The sequence below is a fragment of the Catharus ustulatus genome, chromosome 2 (assembly GCF_009819885.2).
Source record: "Catharus ustulatus isolate bCatUst1 chromosome 2, bCatUst1.pri.v2, whole genome shotgun sequence".
Taxonomy (NCBI): Eukaryota; Metazoa; Chordata; class Aves; order Passeriformes; family Turdidae; genus Catharus; species Catharus ustulatus.
The window spans coordinates 37,537,469-37,555,880 of NC_046222.1; positions in this window are offsets into that span (position 1 = coordinate 37,537,469).

Consider the following 18,412-nt stretch of genomic DNA (forward strand, 5'->3'; position numbering starts at 1 on the left):
TACACATGAGCAGTTGACAAAGAGCCCAGAAAACCCATCCTGAAAGTGGAAGCTTTGGTGACCTGCATGTCCGAGAAGCAGAGTGTTTGCAGGGCTCTGGTGCTGCCGGGGACAGAGATGTCTCCCCCAGACAAGGAGACTCTGGGTGCATGGCTGGATGTGCAGGGAAATGACTCTTTTTCCTGTCTCTCCAAAATCAAAATGTGCCTTCTTTCACATTCCCAAAGATATATGTGCAATCAAGAAGGCTAAAAGACTTACTAATGAGTAAATATACCCTCATTTCAAAAAGAGTTATATAAAAAATAGCCCCTCTCTGGGGAACAATAAATGCATATAGTATGAAAATTTTGGCTATGAAAATGATGCACTAGCTTGGCTATGGATATAAATTTTAAATAAATGTTATTAAACTGGTATAAATCTACAAGTAGATGCTCATCACAGATTTCAAAAGTGTAGCTTTAAATAACTCATGAGCTAAACTAGGTTTAAACGGTAAGTGTCCCAATTTATCTTTGTACTGATTTAAAGCAGGATATTAGGGATTGAATCAGTAAATTTAAACTGTTTTAAGTAATTTATTATTTTACTTCCATCACTTTCTTTTTATACCATCTTCTTAGCCTTTTGGGGAAGGATTAATTTGACATTTTGCTGCTGATTCTTAGAGCAACCCACTAATAGATGTTCTCACTCATAACAACAAAGAGATAAACCACTTGTTTAAGACAGTGTTTTGAGGATTCTAAAGCACTGACTTAATTTGAAAAGCAGAATTTCCTCTGTGTTCCAGACAAGAAAATAAATACTGTTTCTGTTCACTAAGATTCTGTTGTCCAGTAGTGATATGGTATTAAAAAAAATATTTGTAGATTAGTTTTTTGCAAGGGTAGCTGGACATGACATACAAGCTGGACATTTTGCTGGTCATGCCATACAAGTGTGTGCACCTTACCGTTCCTGATCCAGCCTCTCTAAACAGGTGAAGCTGTATCATCCTGTCTCTTCTTTACCGATGACTTTTTTTCTTCTGGCTCCATATTATCAGAGACCAGCCCAAAAGTTCCCAATGACCTTAGGCAAAAGTCTCTGTTACTGTTCTGGTTTTATGTGCAGGAGCAGAAAAGCTCTGTGGTATCTCTATCTCATTCTCATGACACTGGTTGAATGTTCCTGCCTCTGCATTCTCCTGTGCTTTGAGTCTCAATTTTCAGTTTCAAATTGCAGCCACCGCAGGCTGTCATTGCATGAAACCATATGAGTTTCTCTGTACTTGCCTTAGAGTAACAATAGATTGTAGAAAATAGAGGTGTATTTTACATAATGAGGTTGTACCATGGTCATTGTGACCAGACAGATATGGTTCAGTCTGACCTATTGAGTTCACTCCAGTTCTACTCCTCAACTGTAACTTATTTCACCTGTGTAAGATAAAGGCACTCCCTGTCCTTCTCTCCAATAGTACTTCTCAGCTAATTACAGTAATTTCACGAATACAAGCCGCACCAATTTGACCAAAATTTTGGTGGAAACCCGGAAGTGCGGCCAATATTCCGGGGCGGCTAATACATTAACAAAATTCTAAAAGCTGCCAACACGGAAGTGAGAGCCCGCGGCAGCCCCAAGCCAAGCTGGAGCCCGGCTGGCCCCGGCTGAGGTGGGAAAGCCTGGCAGAGGCGGGGCCAGCAGTGTGGGGGGCGGCGGCAGAGCCTGAGCCAGCAGGGCGGGGCAGGGGGGGCGGCAGAGCCCGGGCCAGCAGGGCGGGGGAGCCCGGGAGAACTGGGGCTAGCAGTGCAGGGGAGCATGGCAGAAGCAGGAAGGCTGGCGGGTGGGGCTGCCTGGCAGCGGGGGAAGCCCAGCATAATCGGGGCCAGCAGCGTGGGGGAGCCCGGCGGTGCGGGGGCCTGCAGTGCCGGCCAGGGCGAGGAAACGCGGCGGCGGTGCAGATGGGAGGGGGCGGCCGGCGAGCCTGGCAGCGGCGGCAGCGGCTGGCCCGCCGGCAGGGCGAGTACGTGAATGCAGCGGCGACGCGGCCGGCATGCCTGCCAGCGGCGGCAGTGGCTGGCCCGCCGGCAGGGCGAGTACGTGAACGCAGCGGCGACGCGGCCGGCATGCCTGCCAGCGGCGGCAGTGGCTGGCCCGCCGGCAGGGCGAGTACGTGAACGCAGCGGCGGGGCAGTGCTGACGGGAGAGGGGGGCCAGTGAGCCCGGCGGCGGCTGCAGCACCACCCGGCCGGCCCCGTCAGCAACCATGAGCGGGCCGAGCCTGCCTGGCCCCGCCCCGAGCCAGTAAAGCCCGCTATGCCGCGATCCTGTTACTAATTGGCCAATTTGTGAAAGCTGCGCACGGATTCTCGCTACGAACGAAAGTGCGGCTAATATTCCGGGTGCGGCTTATCTATTGACAAAGACAGCAACATTGTCGAGGCACCGGGGGTGCAGCTTATAATCCGTGCGGCTTGTATTCGTGAAACTACTGTACTTCTGTGGGAAAAAAAAAAGTCTTCCTGGCTCAAAGGCACTGACCTACCTGGATTTGTCAGTGAAACACACCATTTAACTAGTATTGCTCTGTGTGTGAGACACATCAGATGCGACATCTGTGTTTGGTGACAGATTTGTTCTTTGTTTGTCACGCTGTTACTGCTTTCTTGAAGCCAAAATTTTACCCCTTATAGGACCTCCTTAAAACTGTGTTTTATCAGTGTTTTACAAAGCTCCTGAGACTGAGGAGAATCAGACAATGAGTAACCAAGTCAGTGTGATGGTTTATTGTGCCCAAGGGGAATGGTTGGTCTACTAACTTCCTGATAGCTATGGCATGCTCTGGTCTTATTTGTAAGGTGATTAAGTCACTGTCACGGGGTGGGGGAACCCCTCAAAAATAAACACTGAAAATCTTCCCTCCAAAAGGTGAATAGCTTTCTTCTGGATTAGAGAGTTGAATCAGCTCAACAAAGGATCTAGGGCTCCTTGCTCACAGCAATTAGCAGGAATTGCATGGGGATAAAAGCAGATTTTCCTTCAGTGTCAACGTGTGAGAGGTTGGACTCATCACATGTTGAATGCATGTAAGCAGAATTTTGGCAAATGATGACAAATGATGACCTTTTCTTTCTAGATGCAATCCTGGGCACTTTGACTTATCACTGTCTCTACAAGTGGAAGTGGTGTGTGACTGTACAGTGAAGTGCTGTAGGAAATGAGCAGGCTGAAGAGAATACTGGGAGCAAAAATCTCAGGCTTGGTTGTTATTCAGTCAAGTCAGTTCCCCAGTCTGGGAGCTAACATGACCTGGGTGGGTAATCAGCCATCCACTTTACGGGGAAAATCACAATGATTACATGGCTGCAGTGGTTCATAAAAAACTGATTTTCGAGTGAACAAAATTTTAAAAAAGGGATCCTTGTGCACAAGAGCTACCTGTTTATTTCAGTGCTATCTGTCTAACAAAAATATGATATGTCCTTACAAACCCTGCTGCACTTTCATTGGTGGATCATCATCCCCTCATCACCTCTACCTCTGATGAAGATATTAGCACAGTGTATTGGGAGTAATTTTTAAAAATTCAGACACTAAACAAAACTGGTGATTGCCTTTTCCTTTTCTTGTTTTGGAAAGGTGTGAAAATATGAGCATTTGCATGGTCCTATAGGCTCTGAAAATAACTCCTTACTGAGCCAGTAGGTGCTGTTCCACAGGTGGCTTTGCAAGAGTAATGTCCTACTTACATGCCTTTAGAAAGTGAAGAGCTGTACTCAAAGACTTATTTTTCAGAGCATTAATTCATACATGATGATTATCTCACTATAAAATTTGACCATTTTGTTTTACTGCAGAGTACTTATACCAGTTTAGCACTACATGCTTATATAGGTGGATGAACACATCCTGTTTACTTAGCAGTGAAACTGTTTCTGGCTGTTTCTAGGAGGCAGGTAGATAATATGTATTCATCAGTTGCAACTATAAACTTAGGGATTTTTTAAGGAAAGACACTTGCTGTACAGAACAATTCAAGCAGTTTTTAGCAACTACGTGTGTTAATTTTGTGAACAGAATGAGCATGATGTGTATGTACAGCTTGATGTACAGCACTTTGTCTAGGAAATCTAAATTAACAAGTGATGTTTTCAGCTGTTTGGAAAGAAACTTTTTTCCAAAAAGTTGGTTTTGAAGGTTTTATTGGGAATTCATTATTTATTTTGATGAGGAATTATTAATAAAACAAACAAAAGGAGTGATGATTAATTCTATTTACTCTTTCTTTTTAGAAGCAACCATTTATTTCCTCATATTCTTTTGGTGTTTTTAAAATTATTTTCTTCACTGGTTCTATGGGAAAAAGTTGCTTTCTAAAGTGCTGCCACTATCCAAAATCTAAATAAAAATAATCATGGAAATAATAAATAGCATAAGGATGGGATTTAAGCACAGACTAAACCTATGGTTTAATGATCTTGTCAGTTTTCTGACTGAGAGTATCATTCCTCTGAGGCACTGTAATATACCTCTCTGCAACGCAGCATAGCGAGATTCACCAGGAAAATGATACAGCTTAATAGAAAACAGACAAAACAAAAGAGAAATAAAGAAAAATAGGAGGATAACTTAAATGCAGATCAATTCACCAAGCTGGGCTTTAGTGCATCTCCAAACCAGTTGTGTCGGTCCACCTGGAGGATCATTGTGCTGAAGCACAGAGCTGAGATTAGTTGGATGTAGGGGAAAAGAGACTCTGTTCACTGCAATTGCTGTGTAAGCACCCAAATTGTGGAAGAAGGTCATCAGAGTCTGTTTTTTGTTTGGTTTTGTTTTTTTTTTTTTTTTTTTTTTTTTGTTTTGCTTTTTTTCCCACAGTACACTGCAAAGTTGGAAATTATAGTGGAATCTGATTCTGTAAGTCAAATATAAATATCACCTTTCATTTAGTTTGCCTGGCTTTTGTCCACTGAGGACTTATTTTCTGCCAACTTTTTCTGAAAGATGATACACAAAATACTTGTCTGCATAGCCTGTGTGTGTAAGTGTTTGTGTGCACAAATATAACTCCTTTGTTCCTGGAAAAACATGTTATCATTTAAATGGTGTTTATTTCTCCTGTTTAAAAACTTAGGAAATTTATTGAAAGCTTCCTGGAAACTATTACTTTGGTTATTGTATTGACTGTTAAAATAACAGTGTCAATTCCATGTTGGTTAGGACACTACTGAAATATCTACATAATGTTCCAACTGGGGTAGAATAATAGGAAATGTCACTGTAATTAAAATCAACATGAAACTCCTGTTGTGTTCAAAACTGCCAGGAACTCAATAAATTTAAATATAAAGAAACTTGACTTTAAAACTCTTCTTTCCTTCAGGTACTTAAACGTGTAGAATATTAGGGCATCAAGGAATCAAGAAGGTGTCAGCTGGAAGATTTTGGAGGAGTTGCTTGCAGGAAAATGTGGGTGAACTGCTGAGAGTTCACAAACCTCGTCCCGTAGCACATCATGCCTGTACTGGAAGACATGAGCTGATATTGGGTAGATGGTTACCTCTTAGAGAGTCCTCCAAGTCTGTGGTTCACTGAAAGAAGGTGAAGAAGATTTAAAAAAAAAATTAAGTGACCTTCTCAGAGTTACCTTCTCTGAAAGAAATACCATTTTTCAGAAATATCTCATAAACAAGGAGCTTTTCTGTTTGGGTGCTTGGTACGTACGTGCATTTTAATCTTCAGAAGGCAAAGGATTTTACAAACCTGAAATAATTCAATATCTACACATCCCATAGCAAAACACTATTATTTCTACTGTTAGGAACTGGGAAAAAAAAAAAAAAAAGTGAGAAGGTAAATAAGTTGATTTTACAACCTTTAGATCAGATGGGAAATTGGATAGCCATAAGAAGCAGAAATTCTGATAACAATACATCTGTATCATGTTTAAATAAAATAAGACAATCCATTATACTTAGGCTTTCGAATCGACTTTCAAATAGGCAAATAATTAAAATGGTAACTCATTTCCTTTTCCTGGTGTGTGTTTGCAATTTGATATTCAGCTTTAGCTGGTATAATTGCAGGCTGCCAATGCTAAAAACAGTCCTGCTCTGCCTCTTCCTACCTCTTCCATCAGACCCAGCAGGTGCTTTTGTAGCATCAAAGCCAGAGACTGAGCAGTTGCAGGCAAGCAAGGTGATGAGACAAAAAGAAACTAGCACGCCCTCACAAAAAAAAAAAAAAAAAGTATTTTTCCATTGCATCAGATCACTGAATCGCTCCCTGAACCCGTGTCTAGATAATCCCTGAGCATGATGGAAGGCAGGAGCAGAAGGGGAACAGCAGCATCTCTTTCACTACCGTAACAGCAGTGGACTGCCTTCCATAACAGGACTAATTAATTAATGATCTAACCCATTTCTCCCAGTGTTCTGGCAGGTTTTCTTATTCTCAGATGCAAGTCAGCAGTTTCCTAAAAATCACTTATTTGCACATGATTTTCCTATTCCAGGCAAAAAAGTCATCCATCCACTACACCCTTGAGGTGAGGTTTATATCCCAGCTCTTGAGGGGCGCTCTGCTGTCCACTGCAAAACCAACTCAGTTTGGTGCCATGGAGTTTGAGTGCTGCCTCAGTCATGGCCATGCAAAGTGTGGTCATAGCACTCAGAGGCTGTCTTAGTGCTTGCTCTGCCCAGCTGGGCACCTGCAGAAGTCAGTACCAAGGACATGTTCAGTACAGCAAGGTGGGTGCACTGTGTGTACTTGGCAAGGTATTTCCAATGCACCAGAGGCTGTTACTGCTCAGTAGGAGCTGGGGAACTGAAGATAGTCAAAAGTCATTTCTCCACCAATTGCTAAAGTGAGATGAAACATGGTGAGCTCTCACTCAAAATGTCCCTATTCTCTATTTATTGCTGTGTATTGCAGCCTGTAGGTCATGAGAAACTTTCCAGGCTGGACTAGGTATGCTCCTATTTGAGGAAGGGTGAAAAACAAAAGGTATTTGTAATCAGAAATATTTAGCAGCCTACTTAGCAGCCATCCTTTCCATTATTGCTCTCTATAATGCAGCTGAAGTCCTGTCCAGTTTTGAAATAGATCTGCAGGGGGTGAGTATACATGCGCAATGGCCTGGTGTGACTTTGTGGTATGACTTCACAATTAAATGCCACCTAAACTGTGTGTGTACCAAAGAACCCTGTGCATCTGACAAATATTTAGCATTGCTTTTCCACACTGAGTTTTGAAAACAAACACTGAATGTTTGGGTTTATTTATTCCCTTGTTACTTCAAGATGCCTGAGGATTACACAACCGATGCACTTTAAAGTGTGTCAAGAACTTGTCAGTTTGTAGAACTTTTTTCTGAAATGCTGACAATCCAAAATCTTCCAATTTTTGATCAGATCTGAAGTCTGGCAGGAAAGAAATGTAATGTCTTCTCCTAGAAAACGTTTTGTCATTGTTTTCCTGTTTATCAATAACTTCGTTTTCTAATTGTTTTTCACTCTTTTGATACCAGATCAGAAAAATACTAGAGTCTGTCTTGAAATCTTTCTCTTTTGCCCTTTTTTTGACATGTGAAATTAAAAAGCTTCTTATCTGAGACTGTTCCTTAGCTCTTTTCAGCTACAGATGAAATCACACTTCAATCCAAATTGCAGGTTTTGCAAGTGCACTTTGCTCGCCTCAATTACAAGGGATAAAGGAGTCTATTATCAGCTCTGCCATTTACTCCTTGCATCCAGGCAATTATGAAATGCAGGACACACCACTGCTGGCTGTTGCTGCACTGGAGGAGGTGACACCAGAGACAAGGGCATGTGTAACCTGAAGCCAGTTGACTGCTGGCAGAGCAACAGATGGGCACATACTGACCAGGTCAAAATTCAGTTTGGAAATCATAAGTACCTAACCTGAAATCTACTGGGTTATCCTAAAGAATGGGGCGGGGGGGAACTCGGAGTGTCCTGTTTTAGGAGGATTATTGGGAACCTGTTTGCCAAGCCCAGTCTGAGCTCAGTGACCCAGAGGCATATCTGCAGAGTATCAATTAAAGTATATAAAGTATATTCAAGTATATAAAATGGATGACTAGAAAATAGCCTAATTTAGGCTCCTGTTTTGAACTACCCTTTGAAAGAGCCTCTTTCTTTCTGTTCCCACTGTTTCCCAAACTGGGAACCTAAAGAATCATGCTAACTTGTGCCACTGGGTTTAAAATTACCTACTTTCTGAATACTGCTAACCTAAGAAAATAAGAGTAGGCTGTTCATTTCTGTTATTCAATTGCTGATTATTTTTTTTCCTTTAAATAGACCAAATTTTCTCTTCAGGGAAGATCCTAACTGAGTTAGTGTTGGTTTTAATAGAATAAATTGAGTGTCAGAAGCTGCTGCTTCTGTTTTTAATCTGTCAAGCCACTCAGTTACCTTGACTCTATCTCATCTTTAAACATGAGGTGTTTTAGCTTCAAATACACTTGCAGGAAACCATTCAGTGAATATTCATTCATTTTTCTTACAAAAGAAGGAAATGGTCCTATATTATCTAAATGTATTTTCTAAAATATCAACAAAAATGTTATGTGTGAGATAGTTAAAAGGAATTTCCACCTATTTTGAGATGCCAATCATGTTAATACATGTCACTGCTCTGAATTTGTGCCACAGAAGTCTTTGGAACATAGCACACACAAGATTTTTGGAAATCACAATACACACCGTTTTGGGCAATATTCATATGAATGGGGTGCTTTAACTTTTATAAATGCAAAATTACACAAGTGCATGGATTTATAATACTCTGAATTAGTACCTCTGCATTTTATGGCTTGAGGCAACATGAGTCAAAGGTGATTTGCTCTGAAGTCATCATATACAAAAAATGCAGTACATAAACACAAGAAGCCTGTCTGTTAAAACCAACATAGTTGATTAATCAAGGCAGGAGGAGGCAGGGATGGAGCTGAGGAGGCTCCAGGTCTCCAAATTTGAACCTGTTTTCCAAATCATGTCAGGTGTCGGCCAGTTCAGGAGGTGGAAGTTGGTACCATGTCAAAAGCTGAGGAAGTGCTGTGGACCATCACTTATTCATAGTGCAGCAGAGATGCTTCAATCACCACAAAGCAGATGTACACCCCCACTGAGATAGACCTTGGCTTGTTTTTTCATTCACTCTTTCAGAAAAAATACAAAAAACTATGAATTTTACATATAATTTTTTCCAGCAGTTGAAATTGCATGTCACAGCATGATTTTGAACCTTAAAAATTATAAAACTACTATCTCTGGTTTTTTTCCCCTTCTGCCTTGTGCATTTGGTTTTCTTTTTTGTTTGTTTGTTTGGTTTGGTTTGTGGATTTTTCTTCATCTTGCTGTTCTAGTTTTCCACTTCTCATTTCTGCTTTGATTCTCCTTATATTGCTCCCTCTTGCAAGCAATTTTTGCTTTATTGGAAGCAATATCAGCCCTATTACAGAGCTGCAGGGCTTGCATTAACTTTAGGATTGCTTCACACCACTTTGGATGAGAAACTGAGGGATAGTTTCCCACTGTCTTTTATCTCTAGTTATTGTCTTTGTCAGCAAAATCCACAAACACCTGAGGTTTATGTCCAAAAAGGAGACAGAGGAGTCCTGCAACTTTTTTTAGATAAAGGGAGAGAATCCTCTGGGGCACACACCTGCAGTGTTTTCTCTCTTGATGTTTCGAAGGGTGCAGCCTCCTTTTATCCCAAACTCCCGGCCTCATGTTTCCTCTTCCTTTCCCCATTGGCTGGGAATACTGGGAAGGTACAGCCTTCCTGAACTGCTTACCACATATTCCCCACCCCGAACCTACTACTTTATCCCATAGTTCAGAAGTTCAGGCTTGTGCAGACCCACTCAGTTGTCTCAGGAGCCAGGGTGTCAGGGCTCTGCAACAAACCTGCTGCCCAAAGCTGGCAGAGACATTAAGACCCATTTCAAAGATGTTAATACCCATACCTTCACCCATCAAATTATTTATAAAGATGTTAGGTTTTCTCTCATCTTGTCTAGCACATGAATAATCACAGGGGTACAGAGCACAAAGGTTAGGACTTGTCACTTGATTTTGTTTTTTAAAGGACCTCACCCAACAGAGTTCAACAACTCCTAGGTACTGTTACACTATAAATAATGCATTAATTAAAGCATTTTTAAAATTCGATAACAAGTAAGTTTGAAAATTACAAAATAGTAAAAGAAGGTTTCTGTAAGCATGAAAATCCATAATTTTTCCAGCTTTTAGCCCTAAAGACCTGATTGTTTTCATAGTGATAATGTTCTTGTGTTGATCCACTTCAGTAGAGATGCCTTCAGAAGGCATCCCACATTGGAAACTCCCAGTGGCTTCTGGAGATATGTGCAGTGATGATCTCACAGACAATTTTCCTTTATTCACACTTGCCCTATTTTCTAGAACAGCAGCGTTGAGATGAGAGAAGAGGAATGAGGCCTGAATCATTAAGCTACACCCTAGTATATTTTCTCTGCATCTGACTTCCATTTTACACAAGTATAAAGAGATTAATGAAGCTGCAATCTGGAGCAGAGTCTGGCCCATCTGTTTGAGTGACAGTATAAATCCATCTTTTCATTCTGCTTCACAGTACATGGATGCTTGCATGAGAAGTTAAAAATGCAGAATACATTAATGCAATCCTGAAATTTCTCATTGCAGAGACCTCTGAAAGGCTCTAGTTGGGACATCATTCAGGCTTGCATCAAATATCACTTGATTCATAGTTACCCCAACTGATGATGATTTCAGTATGGTGATTCCAAGGCCATGACTGATTTTAGTACACAAGTATAGTGGTTTTCTTTCTGAGCACTGGCATTGTTTAACAAAGCATAGGGATTTTTATCCTGATGAAACCAAGTCTTGCTTAAATGAAGCAGACCTCATTTCTGGTTTTACAATATGTGCATTAAAATGCCCTTCTGATTTCTTGGTCACCAAAGCAATAAGAAATCAGACATTCTCTCCAGGTAGTCCACAACTTTGCTGAAAAACTCTGCTCACAGAACATGAAAACAGCTATTTTTTTTTTTTTTTTGCGTGCTGAATGCCTCTTGAAAGGGCACTTTCAGATTTTAATGTTATTTGGATGTTATTTGGAATAATTTGGAATTAATGTGATGCTTCTCCACTCAAGAGAGAAAAATCTCTTGTCTCCTCAGATCTCCACAGCAGTCTTTAGCACTTCCCCAAGGCTGCATCAACATCTCTTCCCGGATGTACCAACAAAGCAGTACTTCCAAAACAGCACCGATACTCATTGTGCCAGAGCTCTAGGACTTGCAGCCTGAAGTGTCACCATCTTGAGGTCCTGCTCAACAGCAGCCTCAAGCCAGCACATGGGACACAGGGGCTGGCCCAGGCACAGGGCCTGCAATCACCTTGCTCAGCTCTGCAGCACCTGAAGGATGCCCTTTTGCCTCTGCTCCCATGATCTTACTGCAGTTATCTAATCTTGCTTTTAAACCAGATGTCTGCCATTTATCAGCACAGCACAAACACAGCAATGGGCCAACCTTTTCTAGACAGAGTAGAAAAGCTGAATGTCCCCAGAAGATGGCCAGGCTACTACCTGATGGTCCTATTCAAGGCAATGGCTGGTTCATATCCAAACAGTGCTATTTTTCACTTAAGTTAATAACATAATACCTGACAGGGTAAATTTCAGAAATGGCTATTTGAAGCTTTGTTTGGGTTTCCCTCACTGGGTTTTGTGCTGCTTTGATGCCATAGCCTTTAGATTAGATAATTTTAAAGAACAGTCAAACTCTGCTTAGGAATTACATGTATACAACGAAGTACTTGATTGCTAAACTTATTTATTTTCACCACCTCAGAGTAATACTTGCATTCTCATTTGCATAAGGACACATCCATGCCTCTCACAGTTGTGGCCCAGAGTCCTCCCTGTGTGCGGGAGGAGTGAGTTTCTATAGCAAGGAAGCAAGAACAGAGGCTCTGTTGTCTCCTGCTAACTTCTGTTGAGGTCACTGCTCCTAAGAGCTATGACCACTTGGAGTAAGTTGGCTGCTCCTTGTTCTCTCTTCCTTCTCAAATATATCAGACAAAACAAATCTTAGCAGAGATCTCTCTGCTTTCTGCTTGAACACTCTAGTCTCCTCAACATTCTTCAAGTAGAGATTAAAATCTGACAGTAGGTTCCTGCAGGAGCAGCAGAGCATGTCCATGCACAGGGAAGCTTGTCTTTCTGAGCCACAGCATGGACAGGGAGATTGCAGGCTTTGATGAACAGGGACTTGTCTTCCATTGCTTGGAAAAGAAGATGTCGAAAATATGCAGGATCATGGAATGATTCAAGGTGGGAAGAGCTTTGGGCATGTCCACTCCCAACAACCTGGCCAAAGCAAAGTCACCTCTGAATGAGGTCAGGTTGCTCAGGGATTTATGTAGTTGAGTCTTAAAAACCTTCAATGAGAGGGTCTTCAGGAGCTCTGGGCCCCTGTCCCACTACCTGACTGTCCTCGTGGCGAAAAAACCTGTTCCTACTATCCAGGCTGAATACTGTCTGCCATTCTCCCACCATGCACCCTTTCAGGGGGCTTGGCTCTGTTTTCATTAGGACACCACAGGAAAAGCTTTGCCCATCATCTTTCTGCAACACTGTAAGTGCCAATGAAACCATTCTACTTAGCCCCATGCAAAGGCATGGGGCATATGATTCCTGCCTGATTTACAACTGCAGTGATCTCTTTACCCTATACCCACAAGACATTGACAGATTGAATGCAGAAAGGGACTGCAGGAAGACTTCTGAGTTTTAAGCAGTCCTGAAATGGCCTGAGGGTATGGAAAAGCAATCAGGTCTCTTTCACTGTTGTCATCCTGTGCACAGGAGAGTGCTTTCTCCAGTGCTGAGAATGGAAACAGCAGACACTTGAACTTCCCGCACTGCTCTCCAGCAAGATGTCCAGCTGACCTTTGAAGCACAGCTCTCTGGAGGTTTTCTGGTGGATCCTGTCATCTTAGTGGGTTTACCCTGTGTGTGATACCTTGCTTTTTTGGTTGGTCTGAAACCTTGGGGTGGAGGGGACATTGTAAGTTCCATTGCAAAGATTTTTCTCTTGACAGTGAGTACAGCTTTGTGGATGAGAATGGAAGGGTTCAACGTCCATGTGATAACAGTTGCAAGGCAAAGAAAGAATCCCCAGCTGGGAGGTTTGTTTTGATATTTGCAGCATTGATGCAGTAGTTTGGGTGATATTTCAGCTACAAGGTTGTCCTCTCCCATTCACAGGAGAGACAAAGTGCAGTCCCAGCTTCAGGATCTCCAAAGACTCTTTTATAGAAGGCAGTGAACCTGGCAGTGTACTTAGTTTTTAAAAAATAAATGGTACTTCTGTCCAATGAAATACCACGTCAAGTGATCTTATCGCTTCTTCGCTTCGCTAAGGCAAAAGGAATCAGCCTTCTCTTTCAGTGTGAAGTTCATTGCTCTCATGCTCATTCTTGCTTTGCTTCTTGTTTCTCTACCTCTGGAGTTTGTCTACCTCTCTCACTTAGATCCTCTTCTTTTTCATGCAATTGCCTTCTTGCTCATGGAAGAACTGCTGAACAGACTGCAAGGAGCCTTCATTGCTGAGTGTGCAATGAGAGCAAGTCCTACTGCTAACTGGAGGTCAGGATAGGTACCCAAAAAAATGCTTTGTGTGTTTGATGTATTAGAATATTTAAGCAGTCAGGGTTACTTTCACAATCCTATGATTGCTCCTTATCTGGTTGGAAGTATTTGTTAATCATTGGCATTAAAAACTAAGGGCTGTGAAACCCAGCATGTACCTTCATTTTAGGAAGATCATAAGGAAATTTTTTAGCCAGCTGGACACATACTCATTGAACAAGATCTTGTCTAGAAAAACATGCATATTGCAGATGAAGGGCTTTCTCTTGACTAATTTTGCAATATATTTATTTTTGTTCTCCAGGATGGCATTCGTGTCAGTGTTTCCACTACACTTATTTTGCAGTCGCTGGCTTTGGCCTGAGTTTTGTTTTTAAGGAAGCATTAAAAAAACAAAATCAGAAGACATGTACATGTGTTATCAACAGTAGATCAACATTTTTATCAGTCAGCTATAATTTTGCTGTCTACTAGCTTACAGCTGAGTCTTTGGGGTGGTGATTAGGTTGCATCCTCTGCCTAAGCTGCCCATGCAGAGCTCTCTACATCTCTTCAGGACAGAGTCACCAGAGTCCAGGTCAGACTGGTTTCATAATGCACAAAATGAAGAAAAACAGAAAATTCCATAAGGGCAGAACAAAAAAAACCAGTATTTTGTTTTAAGACATAGCCCTCCATGAAGTTTGAAGATTAATTGTTAATATTTTGTCAGAATCTGGATGCTACAGGCAAACTGATATGCCCAGATATCTCATTACCTAAAGAGTCATTTGGGACAAATAAAAGGTGGCAGAAGAAAGGAAAAAGGGGTAACTTAGGGCTCTGATGAATGTTTCTGGGGTTACTGTGACTGTTTCAGCTGAGCTGGCAGGACAGACGTGTATGATACACATACCCAGCATAGACTTGCTCAACCACAGCCTGGCACGTGAGCTCAGGCTGAGGCTGCAGGGGCAGGGGTGGGTTACCCTGGGCAGAAGGTTTGATACAAGCATCAAGGAATGTTGCTGTAGTGCTCAGATAATCCAACTGCATATTGAAACCTGCAGATCATCAGCCTTCAGGAATGGCTTAAAACATTCAGATAGATATGAACTCAAGCATGTTTCCATGGTTTTAATGCTCAGTATAATGGCCCTTCTCAAGAAGGGAGTGCATATGAGAGATTTGTTTCCCTAAAGCAGTCAATAAAAATGCTATGCATTTTTTTCTCCTTAAAATATTGTGCAGCACTAAAATGCTGAAGTGGTACTGAATGGTACTTGGTATCTGAATTCCTGAGTTTTCCAGGCACATTGCTAAGCAGCCCTTGAGAAGCACACTGATATTTATGTGAGCAGAGAATTCCCCATGGCTCTGTCTGAAGAGATGCTCTCCTTACGTGACCTGGGCTGAGCTCTGCTGTTGCTACCTCCTTTGCTAGGAAAGTCTGGCACAAGTAACACAAAAACAGAGCACAACGCTGTGCTCTGCTTCAAAGTCTTGGGCAAAGCAGAGTGCATGGGGCTTAAAATATCATTCCCTGGTCATGGAGAGAGCTGCTGATGAAAGGGCAACAATTCATCCAGTGGCAGCTGCTTCTTTTGTGTTCTTGGCTTGTCAGAAGCAGATGAACAAAATCTATTAGGTTAACATGAAGTTAACATTTGCAGTGTTTGTAGGGGGAAACACAGAGGCTTGGAATCACTCACAAACACACAGTAAAAAAAAAAATCTCATTTTGAGGAGTAAGCCTGAAACTTTTTTTCCCCTCCTTTTTTGCATGCATAAAAAAACCCCAACTAATTCTGAAACAATCTAAAAAACTTCTGAACTGATTTCATGCAATCTTGACAAGAGGCTTTCAGATTGAATTTTGGCAGGGTGTTTGATAGACTATGGACTTAGAAATGAAGCACTCAAAGAAGAATTTGGGCTATTTACATTAGAAAAGATGAACTCTTTTTACTAGTACATGAAAGCACATAATTAACTTCTTCCCTAAATTGTTATTTTTCTTTCTAGTGATTCCACTTTTTCTGTTATGAAGGTTAATAGTGGATGATTCTTTACCCAAAGAAAGTGTGGTTTTAAGTTTATTTTATAGCTAAAAATAGTGCTTGTACAGTAAAACTCCCTTGGTCTGTATGTTCCCATGCTTTTTACAGTAATTTCACGATTATAAGCCGCACTGAGTATAAGCCACACTTCTGGGTTTCAGCAACTTTTTGGTTTTTTGTCCATACATAAGCCGCACCTGATTATAAGCCGCATGTTACAATACAGAGTGTGATAAAAGGTATCTATTCTATCACCATCTGTTGAGGGTGGGGGCAGTGATCCTTATCTCAATGGCAGATAATCTGCTAATGGGCCATCCACTGAAACCAGGCAGGGCATTGTTCTTTATCTTTTCACAACCCATCCTTCCTCCAGCGAGTCATTTTCTGCTAATGGCCCATTGAGTCCCACTGTGTGACTGATAAAATTACTGCATCCCATTAAAAGTTGCTCCAGCCGGGGGGAAGAGCCCAACATTTCTTACCAAGATAAAAACAGAGGCTTTGGGACACTAAGGTAACCCCTTTCTCCACTGGACTCCAGAGGAAAACCAGATTTCTCCACATCACCACTGGAGCTCCGGAGGGAAACTGCACCTTGTACAGGAGCACTGCTTCAACTGAATCACATCTGTCACTGCAGGAGGACTGCAGCCACCATTTAATGGGACTGCTGCCAACACCCTGCCTGACAGGGTGTCAGGTTGTACTCTGACTTTGTCAGGGTTTGGAGTTTGTTTCTTTGTAGTACTGTATTTCTATTTTAATTTCCCTAGAAAAGAACTGTTATTCCTAATTTCCATATTTTTTCCTGAAAGCCCCTTGATTTCAAAATTACAATAATTTGGAGAGAGGGGGTTTACATTCTCCATTTCAAAGAGAGGGTCCTGCCTTTCTCAGCAGACACCTGTCCTCCAAACTAAAACAGCAACTTTTTGTTCTTTGTCCATATATAAGCTGCACCTGATTATAAGCCGCACTTCTGGGTTTGGACCAAAATTTTAGTCAAAATGGTGCGGCTTATAATTGTGAAATTACTGTACTTTCACTAGTACACAGAGAATATGAAATATCAGTCTGGTGAGATTTTAAATTCCTGTTGCAGAAGCAACAGACAGCACACAATTAAGTGTGAAGTTTCCTGTTGCTGCCCTGCTGATAAACTGCCGTCTCAGAGGGCTGTGTGGTTTTATGGTTCATGGTTATGATGCCTTGCTGAGAGGGTCTCAGTGCCTGATTTGCTACTGGATCTTTTTCTCATGAAGCTGGAACCAGATCACAGTTATGGGTCATGCTGATTTCTACGGTACCAAGAACACAATCCCAGGGTATACCTGTGAAAGATTTTTTCAGTTAAAATATATTTTGTAGAATCACAAAATGGCCTGGATTGGAGGGGACCTACAAGATCATCTAGTTCCATGGACAGGGACATGCTTCACTGAACCAGGTTTCTCAGAGTTCTATACAATCCAGCCTTGAACACTTCCAGTGATGTGGTATCCACAACTTCTCTGGGCAACCTGTAGCAGGGCCTCACCACTCTCACAGTAATGAATTTTTTATTGATATCTAATCTAAACCTACTCCCTTTGAGTTTGAATCCATTTGCCCTTGTCCTGTCACTACATGCTCTTGTAAAATGATCTTCATCATCTTTTCTGTGGGATATATTCGGGTACTGGAAGGCAGCAATTAGGTCACCCCTAAACCTTCTCTTTCCCAGGATGAAGAACTCCAATTCTATCAGCTTTTCATCCTGGGAAGTGCTCTCTATTTCTCTAATCATTTTGGTGGCCCTCCTCTGCACTGACTCCAACAGGTTGATGTCCTTCGTATGCTGGGGACATCACTGGTTTTACTTCAAAAAATCGAACTGAACACAGGTTTTTCTAGAATGAGCTGCCAGCCAAAACTATAATGACAAAATGATTCAGTTTTAAGATAAAATGAGCAATGATGTAACACAGGGAATCATTTTTGAAAAACAATTTGGAGTAACACCTCAGGGGATTTAATCCTCCTTTGGAGTGCTCTGCCAATTCACATTCACAATAATGAGAGCTACACACACACCTGCCACGTGTTTAGCAGAGCAAAGCTTCCATGGCAACTTCATGTATAGTGAAGTCATCCTAATTTGAATGGAGAAGGAAGTTGGAGAAGGACGTCTGTCTACTCCTGTCACAAACTCCTCATGTGACCTTGTACAACTCATATATAATCATGCAAGTTCACCATTGGTGGAGCTGGACAGTGCTTTAACATTTTGATTCATCAAGGGAAAACCTAAAAATGTTCTTATAGGTGGTCCCAAACTGGGAAAAATGATAGGAGAATGTGATCTCTACCTATTACTTGAGAGCCAAATCTTCCACAAGGATTTATCAAAAGCATAGTGACACAGCTGGAGCCCAGGCTTTTACCTCTGCCTCACAGAGACAGTGCCAAGTATTTAATGTGAGAGCTGAATGACCAAGCTGCAGACATTCATGGCATCTCCACTAGCCAGCTCTGCTCAATACTGTTCATGGATTTTCCTGACCTGTTGCCTATTTGTTTTTCAAGCAGCATTCAGCTGCTTTGCAAAATGAGGGTTTAGTAATGAACTAGGAAAATAGGAAGGGCAACTGAAACCAGAGAGCAAATGTAATAAATATGATAGTGTTGTTTTTTCAGATAATTTTGTAGTT